Below are 23,890 nucleotides of genomic sequence, written 5' to 3' on the forward strand. Positions count from 1 at the left end.
CTGTGCCGTACTCACTGACACAGTGCATCCGAGGAAGTGAGCTGTAGCTCACGAAAGCTTATGCTCAAATAAATTGGTTAGTCTCTAAGGTGCCACAAGTACTCCTTTTCTTTTTGCGAATACAGACTAACACGGCTGTTACTCTGAAACCTGTCACTGACACAGGCAACTCTGTTAGAGATTGAGGTAATGCCTCCTTTCATAACCCGGCTCTTCTGTTCCTTGCATCAGAAAAGGGCATTCTGAACGCACTTTCAGCTTGAGAAAGCACTAAACTGAACACTAAGTAAACTGAAAGAAAACATGCCAGCTGTAAAATAGTCGAGGTCTTCTGTTCTAGCCTGGGACTTCTAGTTTAATCTCTCAGACCAGTAAGTAAAGACATCTAAATATAACAAACTACTGCATCTACTCGCCAGCAGTGTGCTGATTTAATTCTGTCTCTAGCAGGAGAATACACTTGAAGTGGTCACATGACATTTATTCTTAAAGAGGATCCTGAGGATTTTTGCTTGAGCTAAATCCTGCCATGTGGCTGGCCAAATGCCACAAAGCCTTGGTAGACCTCATCAGTTCTGAAAAGGGAGCAGCAACGTTAGGTGCAGAACCACTAGCCAGTTATGACAGAAAGTGGTGGGCCATGCAAGAAGTAAAGAAATAGCCTCCAGAAAACACTACTGCTCCCTCAAAGCACTAGTGCCACACTAAACTCACGGCAGCCTCTTGAACTACCTCGGCAGCCACTTGCTGCTACCCCACCCACTGGGTCAGTCAAAGGTAGGGCTAGTTGAAAGGCATATCAGAGGTGGGGGAGAGAAAACACTGAATACTTTGAAGTAACAGAATCTTCCAGAACAGTTCCCATGCTGCACCTAGAAATCTGGAATCAGAACAGAGCTCTGGCAGCACAGGCCTGCATTAAATTTTGCACTGTCTTGCCCTGTCAGGAGGGGTTAACTCATTCCAGTCTAGTATAGGCGTAACCCACACACCTCCTGGGCATGGTGCTCTGTCCCATCTAAGGGCATGGAGACCACTTGGAAAGAAAGCAATGAGTCTGCTCTAAACCCTTAGCTAAGGGCCATTTGGATTTTAGCTCATGCATTTAGCTCCAGAGGCCCAAATTTAATCCCACCTGCCAACGACCTATTTTTGGTTGCTTTAGAGGTAAAATCTTTTACAGGTAAATTCCTGCCTGCTTGGAACAAGCCCAATATTAGACACTGTTACCATCCAATAGGAATAATATTAGATACACCCAACTACTCATCTAATTCTGTATAAAAATTTGTTGTAAGCTTGTCTCAGGGAAATATACTAAAAATCAGCAGACACACTCATGAGAAGAATGAATAACTAACATGAAAAGAATTTGCATAGAGCACCACATCAAGAGGCTGCATGCAGGTTTCAAGGGAGTGCAAGTGGAAAAAGACAGTGACCTTTTCCGTAACTGGTGTTCTTCGAGATGTGTTGCTCATGTCCATTCCATATGAGGAGTGGGCACTTACCACATGCACTGGTGCCAGAAGTTTTTCCCTCAGCAGTATCCGTTGGGGACCGGCTTTGGCACCCCCTGAAGTGGTGCCCACATGGTGCGGTATAAGGGGCACGGCCGGCTCCCCCAACCCTCAGTTCCTTCCTGTCGGAAACTCCAACAGTGGGGAAGGTGAGCAGGTCATGGTATGGACATGAGCAACACATCTTGAAGAACACCAGTTACGGAAAATGTAACTGTCTTTTCTTCTTGCTCATGTCCATTCCATATTAGGTGACTCCAAAGCAATACCCCTGGAGGTGGGTACAAGTTCATGGACGTATAGATTGCAACACAGCTCTGCCGAACCCAGCGTCATCCTTGGCCTGCTGAGGGATGGCATAATGAGCGGTAAACATGTGGACAGAGGATCACATTATGGCTCTACAGATGTCCTGGATAGGGATGTGCACCAGGAAGGCCGCCGAAGATGCTCTCGTCGAGTGGGCTCAGACAACCACCAGCGGCGGAATCCCACCTGGTCATAACAGGTCCTTATGCATGAGGTGATCCAAATGGAAATCCTCTGCGAGGACACTGGATGACCCTTCATCCTATCTGCTGTAGAGTTGAAGAGTTGAGTCACTTTACGGAAAGGCTCGGTACATTCTAAGTAAAAGCGAAGGCCCTCCGGATGTCCAGGGTATGAAGACGCCTCTCTTCACTAGTCTTGTGTGGTTTGGGACAGAACACTGGGAGGAAACAGTCCTGGTTCATATTGAAGGAGGACACCACCTTCGGCAGGAAGGCTGGGTCGGGCAGCAGCTGAACCTTGTCTTTGTCGAAGACTGTACAGCGGTTCTGAGGTCAAGGCTTTAATTTCAGAGACCCGTCTCGCTGACGTCACCACCACCAGGAACGCAACCTTCCATGACAGATGAGAAAGGGAGCAGGAACCCAGCAGTTCAAAGGGCGGGCCAGTGAGCCTAGAGAGGACCAAGTTAAGATCCCATTGAAGGATGGGAGCCCACGCCTGTGGGAAGAGTCTCTCCAGCCCTGTGATAAATGAAGGCGGGAGGGGAGCTCCCTTTTATGGGCACCCAGCCAGCCAGCTAGCTATAAAACCCCTGTTAGTAGCTGCTCTCTACTCGCTTTACTTGTAAAGCGTCCATAGGTACAAGGAAGGGAGTGGACACTTGACCAAAAGAGCCAATGAGAAGGGTAGAACTTTTTAATATTGGGAAAGAACTTCCCCCTTTGTCTGTCTGTGTTGTTCTCCCGGAGAGCAGAGACAGGGCTGGAACTATGCTGTAAAAAGCTTTGGGCCAGGTATGAAAAAATCACCAAATAATACCTAGAAACTACTCATTTGAAACCCCAGATATGTAATTAGATCAGGAAATGTCTAGGAAGACGCAATTAGGTTTCTCTCTCTTATTTCTTTATGGCTTGTGGACTCCTCTGCGCTAACCCCAGGTGCTTTTGCTTTGCTTGTAACCTTTAAACTGAACCTCAAGAGAACTATCTTGATGCTTAATCCTTGTAATTTTTTAAAAATCTAGCAAAAACCCTACATTCCAAATGTCTTTTCTTTTTGTTTTTAATAAAATTTACCTTTTTTTTAAGAACAAGACTGGATTTTTGTGTCGTGAGAGGTTTGTGCGTATGTTGCTTAATTAGCTGGTGGCAACAGCTGATTTCCTTTGTTTTCTTCCTCAGCTCTTCCCCGGGAGGAGGCAAGTGGGGGGGAGAAAGGGATTGAGGGTACCCCATGGGAAGAAATTCCCAAGTGCGCCTTCCTGGGTTCTCAAAGGGTTTTTTGCACTTGGGTGGAGGCAGCATCTACCCATCCAAGGTCAGAAATAAGCTGTAACCTTGGGAGTTTAATACAAGCCTGCAGTGGCCAGTATTAATTTTTAGAATCCTTGCGGGCCCCCGGCTTCTGCACTCAAAGTGCCAGAGTGAGGAATCAGCCTTGACAGCCCTTTCAAGAATCCAACTGTCATGTCATGGGAGTCCTTGGATCACCGGGTGAAAAGCAGAGATGGCCACAAGATGCACTCTAATGGAAGCGTGTGCCAGGCCCTGGTTCCTCAAATGGAGCAAGTAGTCCAGGACAGCCTGTATGGAGGGACTTCCTGTTTGGGCGCCTAGTGGGAAAACCTCGTCCACTTGGCCAGGTAAGTCAGTCTAGTTGAGGGCTTCCTACTTTCCAGGAGGACCTGTTGGACTCCTTCTGAACAGGTCCGCTCCTCCGGGTTCAGCCACACAGCATCCATGCCGAGAAGTGGAGGGACCCGAGGCTGGGGTGTAAGAGCTAACCGTGGTCCTGCAACAGTAGGTCTGATCAGTTGGGGAGGGGCCGCTGACAGGTTCATGAGTGTGCCGAACCAATGCTGGCGAGGCCACTTCAGGGCGATCATGATAACCTGCACCTGGTGTCTCAATCTTTGCCAGGGCCCTGCTGATGAATGGAATCAGAGGGAACGTGTACATCAGGCTCCCTGACCATGACAGGAAGGCAGGCATCGGAGAGGGAGCTCTTGCTCAGAGCCTGTCGAGAACAAAGCCAGTGGCATTTCCTGTTCTGTCTGGTAGCAAACAGGTCCATTTGGGGAGTTCCCCACCTTAGGAAGGTCATGCAGACTACCTCTGACTGGAGTGACCACTCATGGTAAGAGGAGAAAACCCTGCTGAGCTGATCTTCCAGCATATTCCGGACACCGCGAAGGTGACAAGCTTCCAGGTAGATTTCGTGGCTGATTCAGAAGTCCCACAGACGGAAAGCCTTCTGACAGAGAGCCAACGAGCGCGCTCCCCCTTGCCTGTTGATGTAGAACATCGAGGCTATGTTGTCCATCAGGACTCGTACCACCTTGCCCGACAGGTGGGACAAGACAACTCCACACACCAGCCAGATTACTCGGAGCTCTTTGATGTTTATGTGCAATTGCGCCTCGCCTGGGGACTACATCCCCTGTGTCTGGAGGTTGCAGAAATGTGCTCCCCAGCTGAGCTCCGAGGTGTCCGACACCAACTCAATGGAGTGAAGAGGGTTGTCGAACAGAACCCTTTCTAGGACTGTCCTGTGGTTGGTCCACTATCTCAGCAAGAAGAAAAGGAATACTTGTGGCACCTCAGACTAAAATTTATTTGAGCATAAGCTTTCGTGAGCTACACCAATGAAGTGAGCTGTAGCTCACGAAAGCTTATGCTCAAATAAATTTTAGTCTGAGGTGCCACAAGTATTCCTTTTCTTTTTGCGGATACAGACTAACACGGCTGTTATTCTGAAACCTGTCATTATCTCAGCAAGGTAAGTATCACCTGGGGAATGGTAACAATATTCTCTAGGGGGTCTCGGGACTAGGAATAGACTGTTGCTAGCCATTACTGCAGAGGTCACATCTGAAGCCTGGCATGGCAGACCACGTAAGTGCATGATGCCATGTGGCCCAGAAGGCAGACAGACCCTGGCTGTAGTCAGAGCGAACGCAAGACTTCCGTGATGAAGTTCACCATCGTGTGGAACCTTTCCAGTGGCAGAAATGCTCTGGCACAGGTAGAGTCGAGGACCACTCCGATGAACTCTACTCTCTCCACTGGCACCAACACTGACTTTTTGTCATTCACCAGTAGGTCCAGAGAGCGGCACATAGCTTGAAGCACCATGACATCCCTTCAGACTTGTGACCTAGAGCCACCCTTGATAAGCCAGTCATCAAGGTATGAGTAGATTTGGATACCCCGGCACCTGAGGTAAGCCACTATCACTGACATGCACTTGGTAAATATTTTCCGTGCTGTCGCCAGGCCGAACGAGAGGACTGTAAACTGGCAGTGGTGGGGCTGCACCATAAACTGGAGAAAGCGTCTGTGTCCTTGAAAGATCTCTGTGTGGAAGTATGAGTCCTACAAGTCCTTCCAGTCTCCCGGATCCAGGGAGTGGATAACAGAAGCCAGAGAGACCATGCGGACCTTTAGTTTCTGTAGGTACTTGAAGTCTCGGAGGTCCGTAGACCGCCCTTGGCCTTTGGGATTAAAAGGTACAAGGAATAGAACCCTTTGTTCCTGTTCTCGAGAGGAACTTCTTCCACTGCACCCGGCTCTAGTAACACCTTTACCTCCTGCACGAGTAGACTCTCATGAGAGGGGTCCCTGAAGAGGAATGGGAAAGGTGGGTAGGAAAGGGAAGTAGAAAGGAACTGGAGGGATATAACCCCATTCCACTGTGCTGAGGACCTAGTGGTCCGAAGTTATAGCGGTCCGTGCTGGGAGGAAAAGGGAAAGGCGGTCAGAGAACACTGGGAAAGATGTATGCGGGGAACAGTCTGGTAGTTTGCCCTCGGGCGCACCCTCAAAAAGATTGTTTGGCACCCTGCTTATTACGGGTCGAGCCCAACTGAGCAGAGGGTGGAGGCGGGTGGCTCGGGAGCACTTGTTACCCTTGGCTAGTTTATGGGGCTGGTCCTACCAAGGCTGGCTTCCCTGGCCCTGAGGCTACTGCGGTTTGAACCGCTTACGTGCCAGGGCTGGGACGTAAAGACCCAGGGTTTTCAGGGTGGTGCGGGAGTCCTTGAGGCCACGCAACTTGCTGTCTGTTTGCTTCGCAAATACAGCCCCGCCATCGAAGGGCAGGTCCTGCAATTACTGCTGGGTCTCAGTGGACAACCCAGATAGGAGCAGCCAAGAGGCTTGTCCCATGGAGATAGCAGAAGCCATGGTGCGATCAGCAGCATCTGATGCTGCCTGGAGGGCCACCCTGGCCGCAGTCGTGCCCTGATAAAGGATGACTCGGAACTCCTTCTTGGAAGCTTCGGGGAGCAACCCTTCGAACTTGGCCATGGCTTGCGACGTATTAAAGACAAATCAGCCAAGGAGGGCTTGGTGGTTGGCCACTCTCAGCTGAAGGATGAAAGACAAATAAACCTTATGTCCAAAGAGATCCAGCCTCCTTGAGTCTTTATTTTTTGGGGGTGGCACCAGGTTGTCCCTGCCTCTCCTTGTGGTAACCACCTCTACCACAAGGGAATTAGGAGCTGGGTGGGAGTATAAGTACTCATGTTCTTTGGTTGGCACGAAGTACTTGTGTTCGGCCCTTTTACAGATAGGGGGCAGAGAAGAGGGGGTCTGTCACAAGGGATTAGTGATTTTAGAAACCCATTCATGAAAGGGTAGAGCCACTGTGGCAGGAGCCAAGGAGCAAAGGACAAACAGAGGCCAAGGGCTCTTCCAATTCCTCTGCCTGAAGCCCCAGGTTAGAAGCGACCCTCTTCAAAAGTTTCTGGTGCACTTTGGCGTCATCTTGAGAAACTGGGCATGATATCGTCCTTGTCAGACGAGGCTGCCGGTGCCGCAGGAACCTGCACATCCATTGGCAGTCCCAGCAGCTCGCTCTCGTTGAGTCCTCCTGGACCTGCGGGGTCTTACCCCACAAAGCCTTGGGCACCGGAGGGGGATGGGATAACTGAGGCCACTGGCCTCTCTGAGGCTCCCAATACTGATCGAGCAGCCTGGGAAGGGTGAACCCAGAAGGGTTCCACAGATACCATGGTGCCGGCCACTGAGCCTGGGGCCATGGGATGGGTTTCAGTGCCGATAATGTAGTCAGCACTGCCAGTGCTTGTCCCACAGTCAGGGAACCTTGCTCCGAGCTGGAACTACCAGCCAAGTGGCCGGTACCAGGCGACCAGGATCAGGCTGAGCGGTGGCTCTTGTCCAACCAGAGCCGGTCGCTGCGTCCCAAAGCCGACCTGTTCGAGCAAGATGAGTGTCTTGGTCGGGATCTCGGGGACTGATGGTATTCGGTGGATCTGCATTGGATACCCAGCGATCCACGCCTCACGCTACTCAACCAGTACTGGGACATCGAATGGGACCAAGAGCTACTACAGGCCAGTTGCTGGGATGATCATCCTGAGTAGGGCGACCTCCTTCTTGGAGACAGGCAACAACGTCCCAGCCATCGGCAATCTCTGGAGCCCGATCAGTCCTGGGATCAGTACCAGGCCCTTGGAGATGATCGGGGCCGGTGCCATAGGGTCTGCGCCAATCTACCGGTGAGGTACACCTCAAGTACCTCAACCAGTGCCCCCGCTGCGGGGACCAAAGAGGGCTCCGCTGAGCCTGCCTCTCCAGTCCTGAGGTGTGACTGCTTCGGGCAGGCAAACGCTGGCAGGACGTCCCTCTCGATGGGGATCGGTACCGCTGAGGCGGGGACACATGCATAGGTCCCAAAGCAAGTTTTCCCCAAGACCGGGGTACCAGTACAGCCAGTGTGGGAGGCATCAGGATCTCTTGAGCCTCTTGAAGGGCTTCGGGCGTCAACAGCATCTGAAGCTGGCTATAGACTGCACCGCTATCTGGGGACGCAGGTGAAGCATGGGATGGGCTGCACTGCTAGACGTGAACTGGGGCCCGACTTCCCGAAGAGGGTGTTGAGCTGCCCGGCACGGGTAGCGGCTGACCCCTAGCCCTCTCCTTTCTCTTACAGAAGGTAGGAGAGCTTCCCCTCCCAGCCCTTTTTGGCTTCTTCCCTGGAGCCGTGGAGGAGGACCAGTGCCGACTCATGGATAGTGCTGGCGGAGCACTGTGCATGGAGACTGCAGTACTCGGACCACTGCCCTGGTGCCAGAGTGAGTGCTGACTCCATTAGGAGTGCTTTCAGACGGATATCGCGCTCCTTCTTCATCCTAGGTTTGAAGGACTTACAGATACGGCACTTGTCACTTATGTGCTCTTTGCCTAAGCACCTTAGGCAGCTGGTATGTGGCTCACTGATGGGCATAGGCCATTTGCAGTGATCGCAGGGCTTAAAGCCTGGGGACCGGGGCATGCCCCATCCCCTGGCTGAGTCCCATTTGGGACTAACGAAAAGTTGAGAACTACTACTCAGCATAACTAAGAAACTACTAACTATATACCACTATATTGCAGGTTTTCAGAATTCATAAGAATAGAAAATGAAACAACGCTAGCTGAAGCAGCAGATGTTCCAGCACCATCACTGGTGGCAAAAAGGAACTGAGGGTGGGGGGAGCTGGCGGCGCCCCTTATACTCTACCATGTAGGGGGCACCAGAGCCAGTCCCCTAAGAATACTGGTGAGAGAAAAACTTCCGGCATGTGGTGAGCACACACACCTAACATGGAATGGATATGAGCAAGCACTCGAAGTAGTACAGATATTTGTCTGCAGCATTTTGTCAAAGGCCTGGGAATCATTCCCAGGTGTTGCCAGTCACTGGTTGTGGTCAGGTTGGAGCATGGGACTAGCCTGAAGGTCAAGAGATGACACAGTTTTAGTTCAGAAAAATAGTTCTTCAGACTAGTAGTTCCCTTGTGCTTGTAACCTGTATGGCTTCTTAATTTAGCTAGTCTGATTTTTTTCTCCCAAAGCCAGCTAATGCTAAAGGGGGGAGGGATAGCTCCGTGGTTTGAGCATTGGCCTGCTAAACCCAGGGTTAAGAGTTCAATCCCTGAGGGGGCCATTTCGGGATCTGGGGCAAAAATTGGGGATTGGCCCTGCTTTGAGCAGGGGGTTGGACTAGATGACCTCCTGAGGTCCCTTCCAACCCTGATATTTTATGATTCTATGATCAGTTTCCACCTTCCTAAATGCAGGCAGGAAGTCAGTGGAGAGGAGGAAGGGAGTAACTGCTGCACTTCAACCACCATTGTATTTACATTTCCGTTCTCTCAACAACAAATAAATTTAATTAGGACCAAACATGAGGCACCACTTGGAAAACAAAGGTTGAGGTTTCTGAAGAGAAAGGGGTGCAAAAGTAGGTTTGGATCCCTTTGCGGTGTTATCAGGTGGGCATTTTGAGAGAATGATTCACTTCCTTGTGGAACTTAAAACTGCAATAGCTAGGGAATTACTGAATCTCAATGGGCAGCCAAGGTATTGTGTGCTCATAGACACAAGCAGTTTCCAGCTGAAAGGAAAAGGATAAGGGACTGGACATACTATTTTATCCAGTACAATGCTAATTGGTTAAGTCATTTTTCTTAAAATAAAGGACTTCCACCCTACTTTAGGAAGGGAGATGAACCATTCCTTCCCATACTCTATCACTGGGGTCGGCAACCTTTCAGAAGTTGTGTGCCCAGTCTTCATTTATTCACTCTAATTTAAGGTTTTGCGTACCGGTAATACATTTTAACGTTTTTAGAAGGTCTCTCTCTCTAAGTCTATATTATATAACTAAACTATTGTATGTAAAGTAAACAAGGTTTTTAAAACGTTTAAGAAGCTCCAATTAAATTAAAATGCAGATCTTATCAGTTTAGTGCAGTGGTTCTTAACCTGGGGTGCACACACCCCCTGGGGGTGCGAGACATGCGAGTTTTTTTTAGAAGGTAAATCATCAAAAACACAAATTAAGCACAGTCACATAAATACAACTACTTTGTTTCATCAAACCTATGTATTTATTAACATTATGCATTTTTTAACGATTACTGTAATATACAAAGCTTTTAAGTTTTCAAGTTTTTAAGCTAATTGTAGTGTAATTTTTGAAAAGGGCTGCAGAGCGCTGGGCCCAGGCAAGGAGCAGAGCCCTGGGCTGGCTGCCGGTACCCCAGGAGGGCTGAGCAGGGCTAGAGGCCCGGACCCCGGCTGGCAGGGGGCCGGGCGGCTGGAACCCCAGACCAGCAGTGAGGTGAGCAGCGCCAGCGGCTGGTATCCCAGGCTGGCAGCAGGCTGAGAAGGGCAGATAGCCGGGACTCCAGCTGGCAAGGGGCCGGTGGCCAGAACCCCAGACCATCAGCGGGCTGAGCCAGGTGCTGGACAGAACCCTAGACCAGCTCACCCACTGCCAGTCTGGGGTTCCGCCGGCTCCTGCCAGCTGGGGTCCCAGCCGCCGGGCCCGCTCAGCCCGCTGCCGGCCGTGGGTTCCATTCTCTCAGGCAGGCAGCAGGCTGAGCAGGGCAGGCGGCCAGGACCCTGGCTGGCAGCAGTGTGCCATTAAAAATCGGCTTGCGTGCTGCCTTTGGCATGCGTGCCGCAGGTTGCCGACCCCTCTTCTATCAGATTATTTGGCACAGTATTTTGAATAAATATGTACTGTATCATGTACCAGACAAGCAAGCAATCTTAGTCCACTGTTAACTTTTTAATCATTTCCAAAAAAGCATAAATTTCCACGTTACTTCCACCAAGTTAGACTATTAGACGAAGGTTTTAGAAATCCAGGTTACTTTTCACCATTAGTGCCAATTGTTTACTTCTTGCATTTCCTCCCAGGTTGGGCAATGAAAATAAACTAGTCCATTTCTAATCAAAAGTGTTCTTTATTACTTAAGATGTCTGCCATACCACCATATCACTGAGAAACATCAATATTTCACACCCCTAGAGGAAGCACAGAAGATGGCCAAAAGATCAGTGTGCTTTATATGTTTGCAAAGCCATAAAAGGAGCAAGTAGGAAGAATGTGTTTGAACTTGTCATCCTCTCAAATTTTATTAGCTCTCTAAATAATGTCTTGGACTCTTACTTTAAAGCCTGTTTTTACTGGGAATGACAATGTGAAATGATGTACTAAGACAAAACTGACCAGCCTCCAATATTAAAATTGCATAATAAGGCACTTCCTCCCCAAACCCCTCAACCCTACCTGCTGCCCCAAGCTCAGCTGCTCTTCTGAAGGAAAAAGAAAAGGAGTACTTGTGGCACCTTAGAGACTAACCAATTTATTTGAGCATAAGCTTTCATGAGCTACAGCTCACTTCATCGGATGCATACTGTGGAAAATGTAGAAGATCTTTTTATATACACACAAAGCATGAAAAAATACCTCCTCCCACCCCGCTCTCCTGCTGGTAATAGCTTATCTAAAGTGACCACTCTCCTTACAATGTGTATGATAATCAAGGTGGGCCATTTCCAGCACAAATCCAGGGTTTAACAAGAACGTCTTGGGTGGGGGGGAGGGTAGGAAAAAACAAGGGGAAATAGGCTACCTTGCATAATGACTTAGCCACTCCCAGTCTCTATTCAAGCCTAAGTTAATTGTATCCAGTTTGCAAATTAATTCCAATTCAGCAGTCTCTCGTTGGAGTCTGTTGTTGAAGTCTTTTTGTTGTAATATTACGACTTTTAGCTCAGAGATCGAGTGACCAGAGAGATTGAAGTGTTCTCCGACTGGTTTATGAATGTTATAATTTTTGACATCTGATTTGTGTCCATTTATTCTTTTACGTAGAGACTGTCCAGTCTGACCAATGTACATGGCAGAGGGGCATTGCCGGCACATGATGGCATATACCACATTGGTAGATGTGCAGGTGAACGAGCCTCTGATAGTGTGGCTGATGTGATTAGGCCCTATGATGGTGTCCCCTGAATAGATATGTGGACACAGTTGGCAATGGGCTTTGTTGCAAGGATAGGTTCCTGGGTTAGTGGTTCTGTGGTGTGGTGTATGGTTGCTGGTGAGTATTTGCTTCAGGTTGCGGGGCTGTCTGTAAGCAAGGACTGGCCAGTCTCCCAAGATTTGAGAGAATGATGGGTCATCCTTCAGGATAGGTTGTAGATCCTTGATGATGCGTTGGGAAGGTTTTAGTTGGGGGCGGAAGGTGATGGTTTTAGTTGGGGGCTAACACGGCTGCTACTCTGAAACCTATCACTAAAGCTGGCTTTTATAAATCAGGTTATGAGTGGATGCTGGAAAGCTTTACTTAGGGTATGTCTACACTACCCGCCAGATCCGCAGGTAGTGATCAATCTATCGGGGATCAATTTATCGTATCTAGTGTAGACGCAATAAATCGATACCCAATTGCTCTGCCGTTGACTCCTGTACTCCACCGAGGCGAGAGGCGGAAGGGGAGTCGAAGGGAGAACAACAGCAGTTGACCCCATGCCATGAGGATGCGAGGTAAGTTGACCTAAGATATGTCGACTTCAGCTACGCTAGTCTCGTAGCTGAAGTTGGGTATCTTAGGTCAACCCCTCCTACGCCCCCCTGGGGCAGACCAGGCCTAAGTTTGACTGTGAATTAAATCAGACAAACCTTTTCAACCTCTACACTAGTAGCTGGTTAAGATCCTCCAAGAAAGAGGTATTCAAGATAAAGCTTATTCCACACTGACAGAAGTGGGGACAATTTAAAGATGCAGTTGAGATAACTGAATTTCCAGGGGGTGGGCAGTTTTAACTAGTCATTCCAAGTACAGTGGTTTGCCATTAAAAATCCAACATCTACCATTTAGTACCTAACAGAATTATTTCCTGTTCTAATTCTATATACTGAAGTATCTCAGGTATCATTGGGTGTTAACAGTAGGTAAGTATGGACTTTGATGGCAACGTCTCATACTAATTTTGTACGTTTCCTGGATTTGTTTGGTGTATCTGTATCACAATTTGGGTGGAGACAGGAAGAAACATACTGCGTTAGTCAAACACCTCTAAGTCTGAGGAACAGCAGAGGCTTGAAAAAAAAAAAAGGGTAACATTTTACAATATGAAGGTACTTAGCAATTTAATTAGCCATTGTCACATGTATACTCCTACATTATAGCCTAGGCTCTTCTCAACGCAAATAGTCAATGGTTACAGAATTCTATTTATTCTTAATTATTTGCTAGTATATGCAAGCACACAGGGTCTTATGGAACAGATATGCTTACCTCCTTAATCATCCCTTGGCTACATGAGCCAGTGCACCACAATGAAGCAGTTTGGCTACACAGCACCTTCTGTTATTCAAGAACAAGTGTGGCATTTGAGCCTAGGGTAGTGACAAACTCAAGGTTTGTTAATTACTTCATCCAAACATGCTGTCAAGCTAAGTCAGACTCACCTCTTCCCCACAAAAGAATCGTGTACAATTGGGTCACTCAAACTCTGCATCAGCAGAACAAACAGATGACACAACACGAGACCAGACAGGCTGCGGTAAAGGAGGAAAAAACTGATAGAAGAAACAAGAAAAGGAAAGAGGTCCAGCCTGCCAGAAATTACATCCTTTGGACCACATTTAGACTCTGCTACCTAAAACTGAGCAGATGCAAGTGCCAGAAACAATAAAGAAGCCTCAAGTCTGAGAACCTGAGCAAAACAAGGAAAACTGAAGATCTTCCAAGGAAGAGGGAAGGATTTCATGTTGTTAAAATGCTTTCAGCGCATATTCATTCTGCAGAGACTTCCATGGGAGGGTCCCACACACAATGCCTAGCATTAGGACTTACAGATTCTACCAGACTACACTCCCCATTTCATCCCCAGTCAGCTGAAGCAGCTGGACCTGCCTGCCCAGCTTTGCGGCTAAACTCCAGCGGGAGCCTAAGCAGTCTCCACACACCATATTATGGCTACGATTTTCCAACTGATGTTTCAGTATGTATGCACCAATGATTCTGCTTCAAAATTTTGTGGATTTCAAATATGGAATATATCTTTAATGAGAGATGATTCCATACCTTAAAAGCAGATGTTCCCTTTGTGTGTCCTTAATCTCCACAAACTGCTGATCTGTAAAATAAATGAATACACAATTAAAAAGGAAGCCAAGGTTATAATCAACTACTTGGGTGTCACAGAGACTGATCTTTATCAGGGCTGGCCAGCCCAAATTTTAGTCCATGGCTTTGTACAAACTAGTCCACTGGAAATTTTACTTTGCTGTTTTCCCATTTCTGTGGCCTGGGACCCTCTCGCTTGGCTTATGCCTCAATGACAACACAAACTAAAGCAGACGTTAGGTTACTAACCCAGCCCTGAACCCTAACTGTAACAGTCTAGGAAGCAAGTTGTACAGCAGCCTCTAATAAAAGGCTAGATAGCACTGTTCAAGTCATTCTTGAAAAAAGCCAGAAGGAACCATTGAGGTCATCTAGTCTGACCTCCTGCATCTAGTCATCCAGTCTGACCTCCTGTTTGAACTAGAGCATCTTTGTTAGAAAAACATGCAACGTTGATTTAAAATTATGCAGTGATGGAGAATCCACCACAATCCTTGGTAAATTATTCCAGTGGTTAATTATCCTCACTGTTAAAAATCTGCACCTCATTTCTAGTCTGAATTTGTCTGGCTTCACCTACTGGAATCTTGGTATGCCTTTGTCTGGTAAACTGAAGAGTCCTCTATCATCAAATCCCTGTTCCCCATGTAAATACTTACAGACTGATCAAATCAGCCCTTAAAACTTCTTTGTTAACCTAAATAGATCGAACTCCCCAAGTATCACTATAAAGCAGGTTTTCCAGTTCTTTAATCATTCTCGTGGCTTCCCTCTGAACCCTTGCCAATTTATCAACATCCTTCTGGGAAGGATATTTCAGTAGCATCTGAACCAGTGCCAAATACAGAGGCCATATAACCTTCTTACACCTAATCAATATTCCCATGTTTATACATCCAACGATCACATTACCCTTTTCCGTGCAACTTTGCACCATCATCTTATGTTCAGCTGATTATCCCCATAACCCCAAGTACTTTCAGAGAGTCACTGCTTCGCAAGGTAGAGTCCCTCTCAGCCAATATGCATGTCCTGTATTCTTAGTTCCTACATGTATGACTTCACATTTGGCTGCACTGAAACATATTGTTTGCTTTTGCCTAAATGATCCAGATAACTCTGTGCCAGTGACCTGTCTTCTTCATTAACCACTTTCCTCTATCTTTGTGTCATCTACAAACTTGGTCACTAATGATTATGTTTTCTAGCAGGTCACTGATTAAAATGATTAACAGCAGAGTGCCAAGAACCAATCTTTGCAGGACCCCTCTAGAAACACAGCCGCTCAGTGAAAATTCCCTGTTTACAGTTACATTTGGAGACTTGTCAGTTAACCCGTTTTTAATCATTTAACATGTGCCATGTTGATTTTGTATCATTCTAGTTTCTTAATCAAAACGCCATACAGAACCAAGTCAAATGCCTCACAGAAGTCTATTATCTCAACACTATTACCTTTATCAACCAAGCTAGATCTCTGAAGAGATTACGTTAGTTTGACAAAATCTATTTTCCATAAACCCATGTTGATTGGCATTAATTATATTACCCTCCTTTAATTCTTGACCAAGTCCTGTATCAGCTGTTTCGTTATTTTGTCAATTAATACATATACACAAAATGTAAATTAAATTGAAACTGAACAAATGAAATACAATATAGCTGCAAGAGACATCACTAAAGGTAAACTGATACTGGAATTTTGTGTCTTCTGGGTTATGCTTCATGGCATGAGAACACAGCATCAGAGTCAAACAACAAATGTTGCTAACATGGCACTCCTGGTGCTTATGACCTATACCAGCCATTCACCAACAACGGCTACCTCGTGACTAAGTGCAGAATAAAACTGAACCAGAGCAATGAAAGATCAGAACGTAAGCTATCAGAAATCAAGTTAGTACAAAGGCACACAAGCAGCAGCACTGGTGCAACCATAAGAGAACTGAGTGGTGACGTACTCTGGGAGGAGAAGCATCAAGAAAAATATCACCCTCATGGCTTGTACACTCTACTAGCCAGTACATGCAGAGTATTAACATTCATTCTTCAGAGGGAAGGAGTCCTGCAAGACAGGCACCTGGAACTTGAGGAAAGAACAGAGGATTCACAGCAATGTAGCAGCTGACAGGAACCCTGACACATAAATCACACACAAAATAGTGTTGCAACTCACAATTTTATCACGATTCTCAGAAAAAAATTTCTTAGAATCGTAGGTCCTGGAATTGTGCAAGTAAGTTAGTCTCTCCACTTTCATTTGAAAAAACAGTATGTTTCTAGCCCTCATGATTGCAGAGAAGAGCTTGAATATGTGATCCAAGTGTACTCTAAAATTCAAAAGTAGGCATGTAAATAAAAAGCACAAAATGATGTTTTGAAGTTCCGTGATTTTGGGGAGCCTGATTATTTTTGAGCACTTGGGACTGGCAATATTACAGTTATGATTTGATAAATTAGATTGACTAAAATCACTGGATTATATCTTGGCCCCATTAAAGTCAATGGGAGCTTTCCCACTGACTTCAATGAAACCAGAATTTCATCCATTTTCTTTGACAAAGATACATTTGCCGTAACTTCTTGCTATGAAAACTGCACAGAATGATAGTCCTCAATATAACTCAAATCATCCATCATATTATGTTCCTTTGATCTCAACTGCCCCAAAAGCCCAAATCCCTCCACGGGAAAAAAAATATAAAACATTAAAGCTATTTTGTTCTAGGCCAGAGGCTCTCAAACTGTGGCTGATAACTAGGGGTCCAGAGAGAGCTGTCTGGCCAAATGGTGCTGAAGCAAACAAACAAATGTAAAGAAAGAAGATATAGAACAAAAGTAAACAGAGTGTGATCAACACTTAGAAAAGCATGCCTCCCTTAACACATTAAAGAGAGCTAAAAACACACTAGATAAGAACATAAGAACGGCCAGCCTGGGTCAGACCAAGGGTCCCTCTAGCCCAGTATCCGGTCTTCCAACAGTGGCCAATGCCAAGGGCCCCAGAGGGAATGAACACAATAGGTTATCATCAAGTGATCCATCCCCTGTCGCACATTCCCAGCTTCTGGCAAACAGTCGCTAAGACGACCATCCCTGCCCATCTTGGCTAATAGCCATTGATGGACCTATCCTCCATGAATTTATCTAGTTCTTTTTTGAATCCTGTTATAGTTTTGGCCTTCACAACATCCTCTGGCAAGGAGTTCCACAGTTTGACTGCACATTGTGTGAAAAAATACTTCCTTTTGTTTGTTTTAAACTTGCTGCCTATTAATTTGGTGGCCCCTACTTCTTGTGTTATGGGAAGGAGTAAATAACACTTCCTTATTTACTTTCTCCACACTAGTCATGATTTTATAGATCTCTATCATATCCCTCCCCCTCACTCCTCTTTTCCAAGCTGAAAAGTCCCAGTCTTATTAATCTCTTCTCATACGGCATCTGCTCCTGTGACAGAGCGGGGAGTGGGGAGGACTGACCTAGGGATGTCGCAGGGGAGTTTTACTGGGACTGTCTGCATTGGGGATGGGATAGCAGGGGGTGACTTCACTTGAGGGATGATACCTGAGCCAGGAAGGAGGTTGGGGCCAGGTGACACCTTTGCCCAGAAAACTGGACTAAGGCTAGAGGAGGAGCCAGGGGGAGGCTAGGTGAGACTGCTAGAGGGGGTCTCAGTTTGGAGCGGTCTGGGGAAACAGAGGGAGCCCCAAGTCTGGGGTCTAAGCTCCCTGCCCCCCAGAGGGACCTGACTGAGGGGTCCTGTTTGTACCTACAAGCTCTGTTTGGAACTGTGTTCCTGTCATCTAATAAACCTTTCGTTCTACTGGCTGGCTGAGAGTCATGGGGAATCACAGGAAGAGGAGGGTGCAGGGCCCTGACACCCCCACACTCCATGACAGCTCCACACCCCTAATTATTTTTGTTGCCCTTTTCTGGCCTTTTCCAAGTCCAATAGATCTTTTTGAGATGGGGCAACCACATCTGCATGCAGTATTCAAGATGTGGGCGTACCATGGATTTATAGAGACACATTATGTGATATTTTCTGTCTTACTAAGTCTTTTCCCAGCATTATTTTTCTATGTAAACAATTTTTCAAGTTGCCACAGATATGTAGGATCGTTAATGAGGAGGGAGGTGTCCACGTGACAATCTACACTATGAACATTTTGGGGAAGTTTTAAGCAGTTTGAGCACCACTCTGCATTATTTCATACCTCTGTATAGCATCTTTTCCACATGCTCACATGCAGGGCTCAAAGTCCTGTACATCCGCATTGTCCCAAAGGGTTGTGCAACCAGGTATATGAGACGCTTTGGATCTCTTTCAGAATTGCATTTTTGGCATAACTAAGGAATACCCGCACTCCATCTCCCATCACAAAGGGCAGGAATGGGATCAGATGATCAATTGATGAAACGCCAGCGAGCGCTAAAGGGCACTGAAATATTGGTGGCATGGTTTATCTCAGTCACTAATTAGTAAAGCTATTACCCAAAGGATTCTAAGATCTTTCACATGGCAGTTCTCTTATTTTTATGTTAGTAATCCCTCAATTGAGACAACTAAACATGAACAATTGTTTATTTCTGTTCAGACAAGAGGTAGGAATAAAAAGGCATCACAACTTATGTCATTCCACCCCAAAGCTGAAGGACATTTTCCATAATTCCAACTTCATGGACAGTAGAATTTGTTGTGGTGCTTTAGATAGCTGTTTCGCTTTTATCAGACTTGCCCATGTCTAAGGGAAACCAATCTGAATCCGTTTAGGAAAATATATGGAATGTTCTTTCAAAAGCTACAATTATTTCACATCAAAGTTAAGACATTAACTGAACCAATAAATTCCAACTTGTGGTTCTCACAGCACCCCTGCACATAGTGGGCCAGATCTTCAGCACAACTTCACGGATTTTAATAAAGCTGCACCATTTTACAACAATTGAAGACATGTCCTAGTATCACTTTATATATAGGGTCTGTGAAGGACTGTACTAGCCCTTTAAAAGTCAGCCAGGAGCTCACAGCCTGGGATAATCAAGGAGATTGCCTGCTCCACCTTGGACTTCCTTATTTAAACAGAAAGAGGAAGTTGAACAGGGGAGAGAGATTAGAGACATCTAGCTGACAAATGGGGGTGATCTCTCTCCAGCAGGTTAGCCTGACTAGGCACAAAAACTTATTTTTTTTTTAAATTTGGGAAACACAACCCTTCTTAGCCTGAAGTATATAAGTCCCTGGTAACCCCACATGTTGAATACAGCATGCAGTTTTGGTATCCTCATCTCAAAAAATATAAATTAGAATTGGAAAAGGTGCAAAGAAGAGCAACAAAAATGATTGGGGTATGGAACAGTTTCATATGAGAATTTTTCAGCTTAGACAAGAGATGACTAAGTGAGGGGGGATATGACAAAGGTCTATAAAATCATGAATGGGGTGGAGAAAGTGAATAGGGAAGAGTTATTTACCTCTTCACATAACACAAGGACTAGGGGTTACCCAATTAAATTAATAGGCAGCAGGTTTAAAACATACATTAGGAAGTAAGTCTTCACACAACACACAGTCAACCTGTGGAACTCTCTGCCAGGAGATGTTGTGAAGGCCAAAATTGTAACAGGTTCAAAAAAGAACTAGATAAATTCATGTATAATACATCCCTCAATGACTATAGGCCAAGATGGCCAGGGATGAAATCCTACACTCTGGGTGTCCCTAAACCTCCAACTGCCTGAAGCTGGATGACAGGGAATGGACCGCTCAAAATTTCCCTGTTCTATTAATTCCCTCTGAAACATCTGGCATTGGCCACTATCAGAGACAGGATACTGGGCTAGATGGATCTTTGGTCTGACACAGTATGGCCATTCTCATGAGGGGAAAGGAAGACTGAATCAACACTCCAGCTTGGAGGAGAACCATGAGCTAGAGCAGACAGAAGACTCCCAGGGAATAAAAAGACAACAACTCCAGTCAGGTAGAGGTGCAATTTGGACTCTGAAGCCTTTATTTTTATTCAGACAGTATAGGATAATAAAACAGCATAATATTGAGGAAGAAAGCCTCTGTGAAGGGAAACTGAGGATGACCAAGACAGAGCCACACTAGCCCAGAAGAGGTTTCTCCAGGGCAGGCACACCATTTACAGCATCCGAAACTTGCTAGGTGCTTTCCAGTCAAACAGTATGATCTTATGACACACTTTTGACCTTGACTTCCCTAGTATAAACACATAGCAACATGTACATATAAGAAGAATTTTAAAACACTACAGTAGACGCTCATTAGTAGCAACAAAGCAGTGCCCTTTTGCTATGTTGCTCCAAAGCAGCTGTTGCTGTTATGGGGAGTGTCAATAATTAGAACAGAATAGAATCATAGAATTTCAGGGCTGGAAGGGACTTCAGGAGGTCATCTAGTCCAACCCCCTGCTTAAAGCAGGACCAACCCCCAATTTTTGCCCCAGATCCCTAAATGACCCCCTCAAGGATTGAACTCTCAACCCTGGGTTTAGCAGGCCAATGCTCAAACCACTGAGCTATAGCTCTCCCCCCTTCTCTTACACAATTCACAGTAGAGAAAGTGTTCCCAGGGGAAATGTTGCTCGTAAGCAGTGGTTGGTCTTACAAGGTGTTGCTGCAAACAATATCTACTGTATAACAAATAAGATACTACACTGCACACACAATTCTCCCTTTGGGGAGAGTGAGAAAAACGAACCAAACGACACACTAGTCATGTCATTTAAAGCACTACCAGAAGGCTCTCAGATACTGTGCCGATGAAGGTAGGAAAGGAACTTAGCTAGAATTTAGTGGATCCCTACCGGAGGGAATTTACAGTCTTAGTCTTGCTAGATGGGGGTTTACGTTAATGGAAATGTACTATATCTGTGGTAACAGTAATTAGTGGTGTAATTCAAACATAATGTTAAAATAAAAACACTAAAAACTGCATTAATGTAAAACAGACCAAATGAGAATGAACACCATCTCCACTAATGCAAAGCTATAATAATACTGTACCTGGTGACACACATAGGGTAGATTTGGTAAACCAAGATATATTTATTCTTAATGTATTACAGTCACAAAACTATATCCATATTTCAAACAATTGTGTGTTAACAATTCATCTCTATATTAAAGGGTGTTGCAAGATATTTTTCAGATCCTTAGTGCTCAGGATGACAATTGCTTCCCTCACTTCTCACACCAGGGTTCGTTTTTCCTTGACAGCAGCTGCCTTTGTAGTCTGGTTAGGAAAAAACTATGGTATGCTCAGGTAGTAGTGCTACCGTTGTTCATGCCACCTACTAAAGAAACATCCCACCACCGCAGAAAACCAGGTGAGGCAGGGTGAAAATAAGGATTCCCTACACCCCACCCCACGAAAGATCATAACTAGTCATTTAAATTAGATGACACCTATCCCCATGAGTTTAGTGTCTTTTAATGTTTGTAAACCATCTAGTCCAATGGGTAGGGCCTTACCAAATCTACAGTTCATTTTCATTAATTTCACAGTCATACGATTTTAAAAATCATAAATTTCATTATTTCAGCTATTTAAATCTGAAATTTCATGGTGCTATAATAGCAGGGGTCTTGACACAAACAGTTGGGGGGGGGGTCACAAGGTTATTGTAGGGAGAGTTGTGGTACTGCTACCCTTACTTCTGCGCAGCTGCTGGCGACGGCGCTGCCTTCCTTCAGAGCTGGGCTGCTGGCCAGGAGCCCAGCTCTGAAGGAAGGCAGCGCCGTCGCCAGCAGCAGCGCAGAAGTAAGGATGGCAGGGTATGGTATTGCCACCCTTACTTCTGCGCTGCTGTCTGCAGAGCTGGACCCTCAGTCAGCAGTCGCCACTCTCCAGCCGCCCAGCTATGCAGGCAGCAGCGCAGAAGTAAGAGTGATATTGTAAGGGTGGCAACACCATCCTTCTGCACTGCTGCTGGCAGGGCGCTGCCTTCAGAGCTGGGCACCCAGCCAACAGCTGCTGCTCTCCAGCCGCTCAGCTCTGAAGGCAGCACAGAAGTATGGGTGGCAATACTGTGACACACACACCCCAAAATAGCCTTATGACCTCCCTGCAACTCCCTTTTGGGTCAGGACCCCCAGTTTGAGAAACACTGGTCTCCCCCCATGAAATCTGTAAAAGCAGACCAGATTTCATGGGAGGAGACCAGATTTCACAGTCCATGACGCATTTTTCATGGCTTAGAATTTGGTAGGGTTCTAATTATGGTGTTAGTCCAGACTTTTGTAAACCCTGACCCATCAAGCCATACAGAATGGTCATGAAACCCACTGCCTTCACCTTAATGCTACCCACCATATTTCTTCACCATAGGTGAAAGGCCTTCACCGAAAGTAGTAGTAGCTACATGTCGTCTGCAACAGCAACTTGGCAGACAAGAGAAACTGCTTCCACTTCAAAAGCCACTATTCCTTACCAGGGCCCCTTCCTCATTCTTGAACTCAACAAGCGCTTAAATCAAGTGTTTATGCTAGAAATACAGTGATTATGTTTTCTGCACAGGGACTACCTCCAAATGTATGTTGCATTCTTGTGCAAATTAAATTTACTGTTTCCACTCCTGCATGAGAAGACCTGGATGAAGCTGACAGTACATTAGAAGATCTCAAATCTAGAAGATGTCACTTCTAGAGTGTTTGGCTATAGCTTTTCTTTCCTCTCCATTGGAAGAAGTAACTCAGTCAAGTTTAGACTTTAAGTTTAAATGTGTTGTAGAGTGGGATGAAGGCAGTCAGACCTATTGGTCAGAGAAAATGGTCAGAGCAAGAATCAGGTACTGGAACCAGAGGTCAGAGCGGATGACTGAGTCAGGAGTCAAACCAAGGGTCAGAGCCAGAGTCAGTAGCCAGGAGTGTAAAGCAGGGATCAGGAACAAGACAGGAGGGCAAGAACCAAGAACAGGACAGGAAGGCAGGAATCAGGAACAATGCAGGACTCAGGAGTCAGGCGAGAAGGCAGGGTCCAAGATAGCAGCCAGCCTAGTTGCTTAGACAATGTCCTATGTCCCAACCACCACCACCCCTTCTGGCTTAAGTAGTGAGTTTGAGCCAGAGGGGCCAGACAACTCTGCCAATCAGAAGCTTTGTGGGAGGTGTCTATGGCCACCAGCCCATACTCCCTGATGGTACCAGTGAGTTGATAGGAGGTGGCAGAGGTCTGAGGACTACCTGGGGATCTGTAGACCTGGGTTTGAGATTCACAATCCCTCACAAAAACGTTACAGAAATATAAAAAGTTTTCAAAAGCTAAAAGAAGTCTTGCATTAAATTCCAAACCTGAGCAACCTTCTAGAGAAGTGTTCAGGGACAAAAGTCAGCCTTACCTGGCAATTATCGTAAAGAAAGCCTAGTCCTTCTCTTTCGCCACGCAGAACATTTTTTTGCTCAGAAGTCAAAATCTTCTGGGGTACAGTGGGAATCTGTACTAGCAGCAGTCATCAACTGAAGTCACACTATTCCAACTCAGTCCAGAAGTCAGACCATGGAATTAAGAACCTCTTAAGCGGACCGATTTTCAACGTGTGGAAAAGCTAGACAATATTCTTTGGAAATGTCCATGCTTCCTGCTTATGCACGATAATGGCCTTTTTGCTGAGGTGCTCTAACCAAGCTGTTTGACACACACCAATGGACAGAGAGAGGTGAACTTGGTTCACAAAACCAGGCAGCATCAAATAGCCAAGCAGCTGCCCAAGCACAATATTTTCATAGTGCCAAATGTTTTCCGACATGAAGCCCACCCCGTCCATAGAAGGGATTAGTGGAAGAAAGAAACACTTTGGTAGTGACCTTTTGAAACAGGTATTCTTCTTTTCTTTACCCAGCCTCTGCTTTCCTGATCTGTTGCAGGCGGTCAGCTCTATTTTGACAGATGCTCCTTACTTTAAAGCTT

At 46.1% G+C, this 23,890-nt stretch overlaps 1 protein-coding gene across 8 annotated transcripts in view; it reads right to left on the reverse strand.

The window, feature by feature from the left end:
* MAP4 (microtubule associated protein 4) overlaps positions 1-23,890 on the reverse strand; it is a 276,281-nt gene that overhangs the window by 206,001 nt on the left and 46,390 nt on the right. For all 8 annotated transcript variants that reach the window (XM_073329155.2, XM_073329157.2, XM_073329156.2 and 5 more), the window contains exon 2: positions 13,912-13,963. The gene's annotated coding sequence lies outside the window, so the exon portion shown is untranslated. The remainder of the gene's footprint in view (positions 1-13,911; positions 13,964-23,890) is intronic.

The sequence above is a fragment of the Lepidochelys kempii genome, chromosome 2 (assembly GCF_965140285.1).
Source record: "Lepidochelys kempii isolate rLepKem1 chromosome 2, rLepKem1.hap1, whole genome shotgun sequence".
Taxonomy (NCBI): Eukaryota; Metazoa; Chordata; order Testudines; family Cheloniidae; genus Lepidochelys; species Lepidochelys kempii.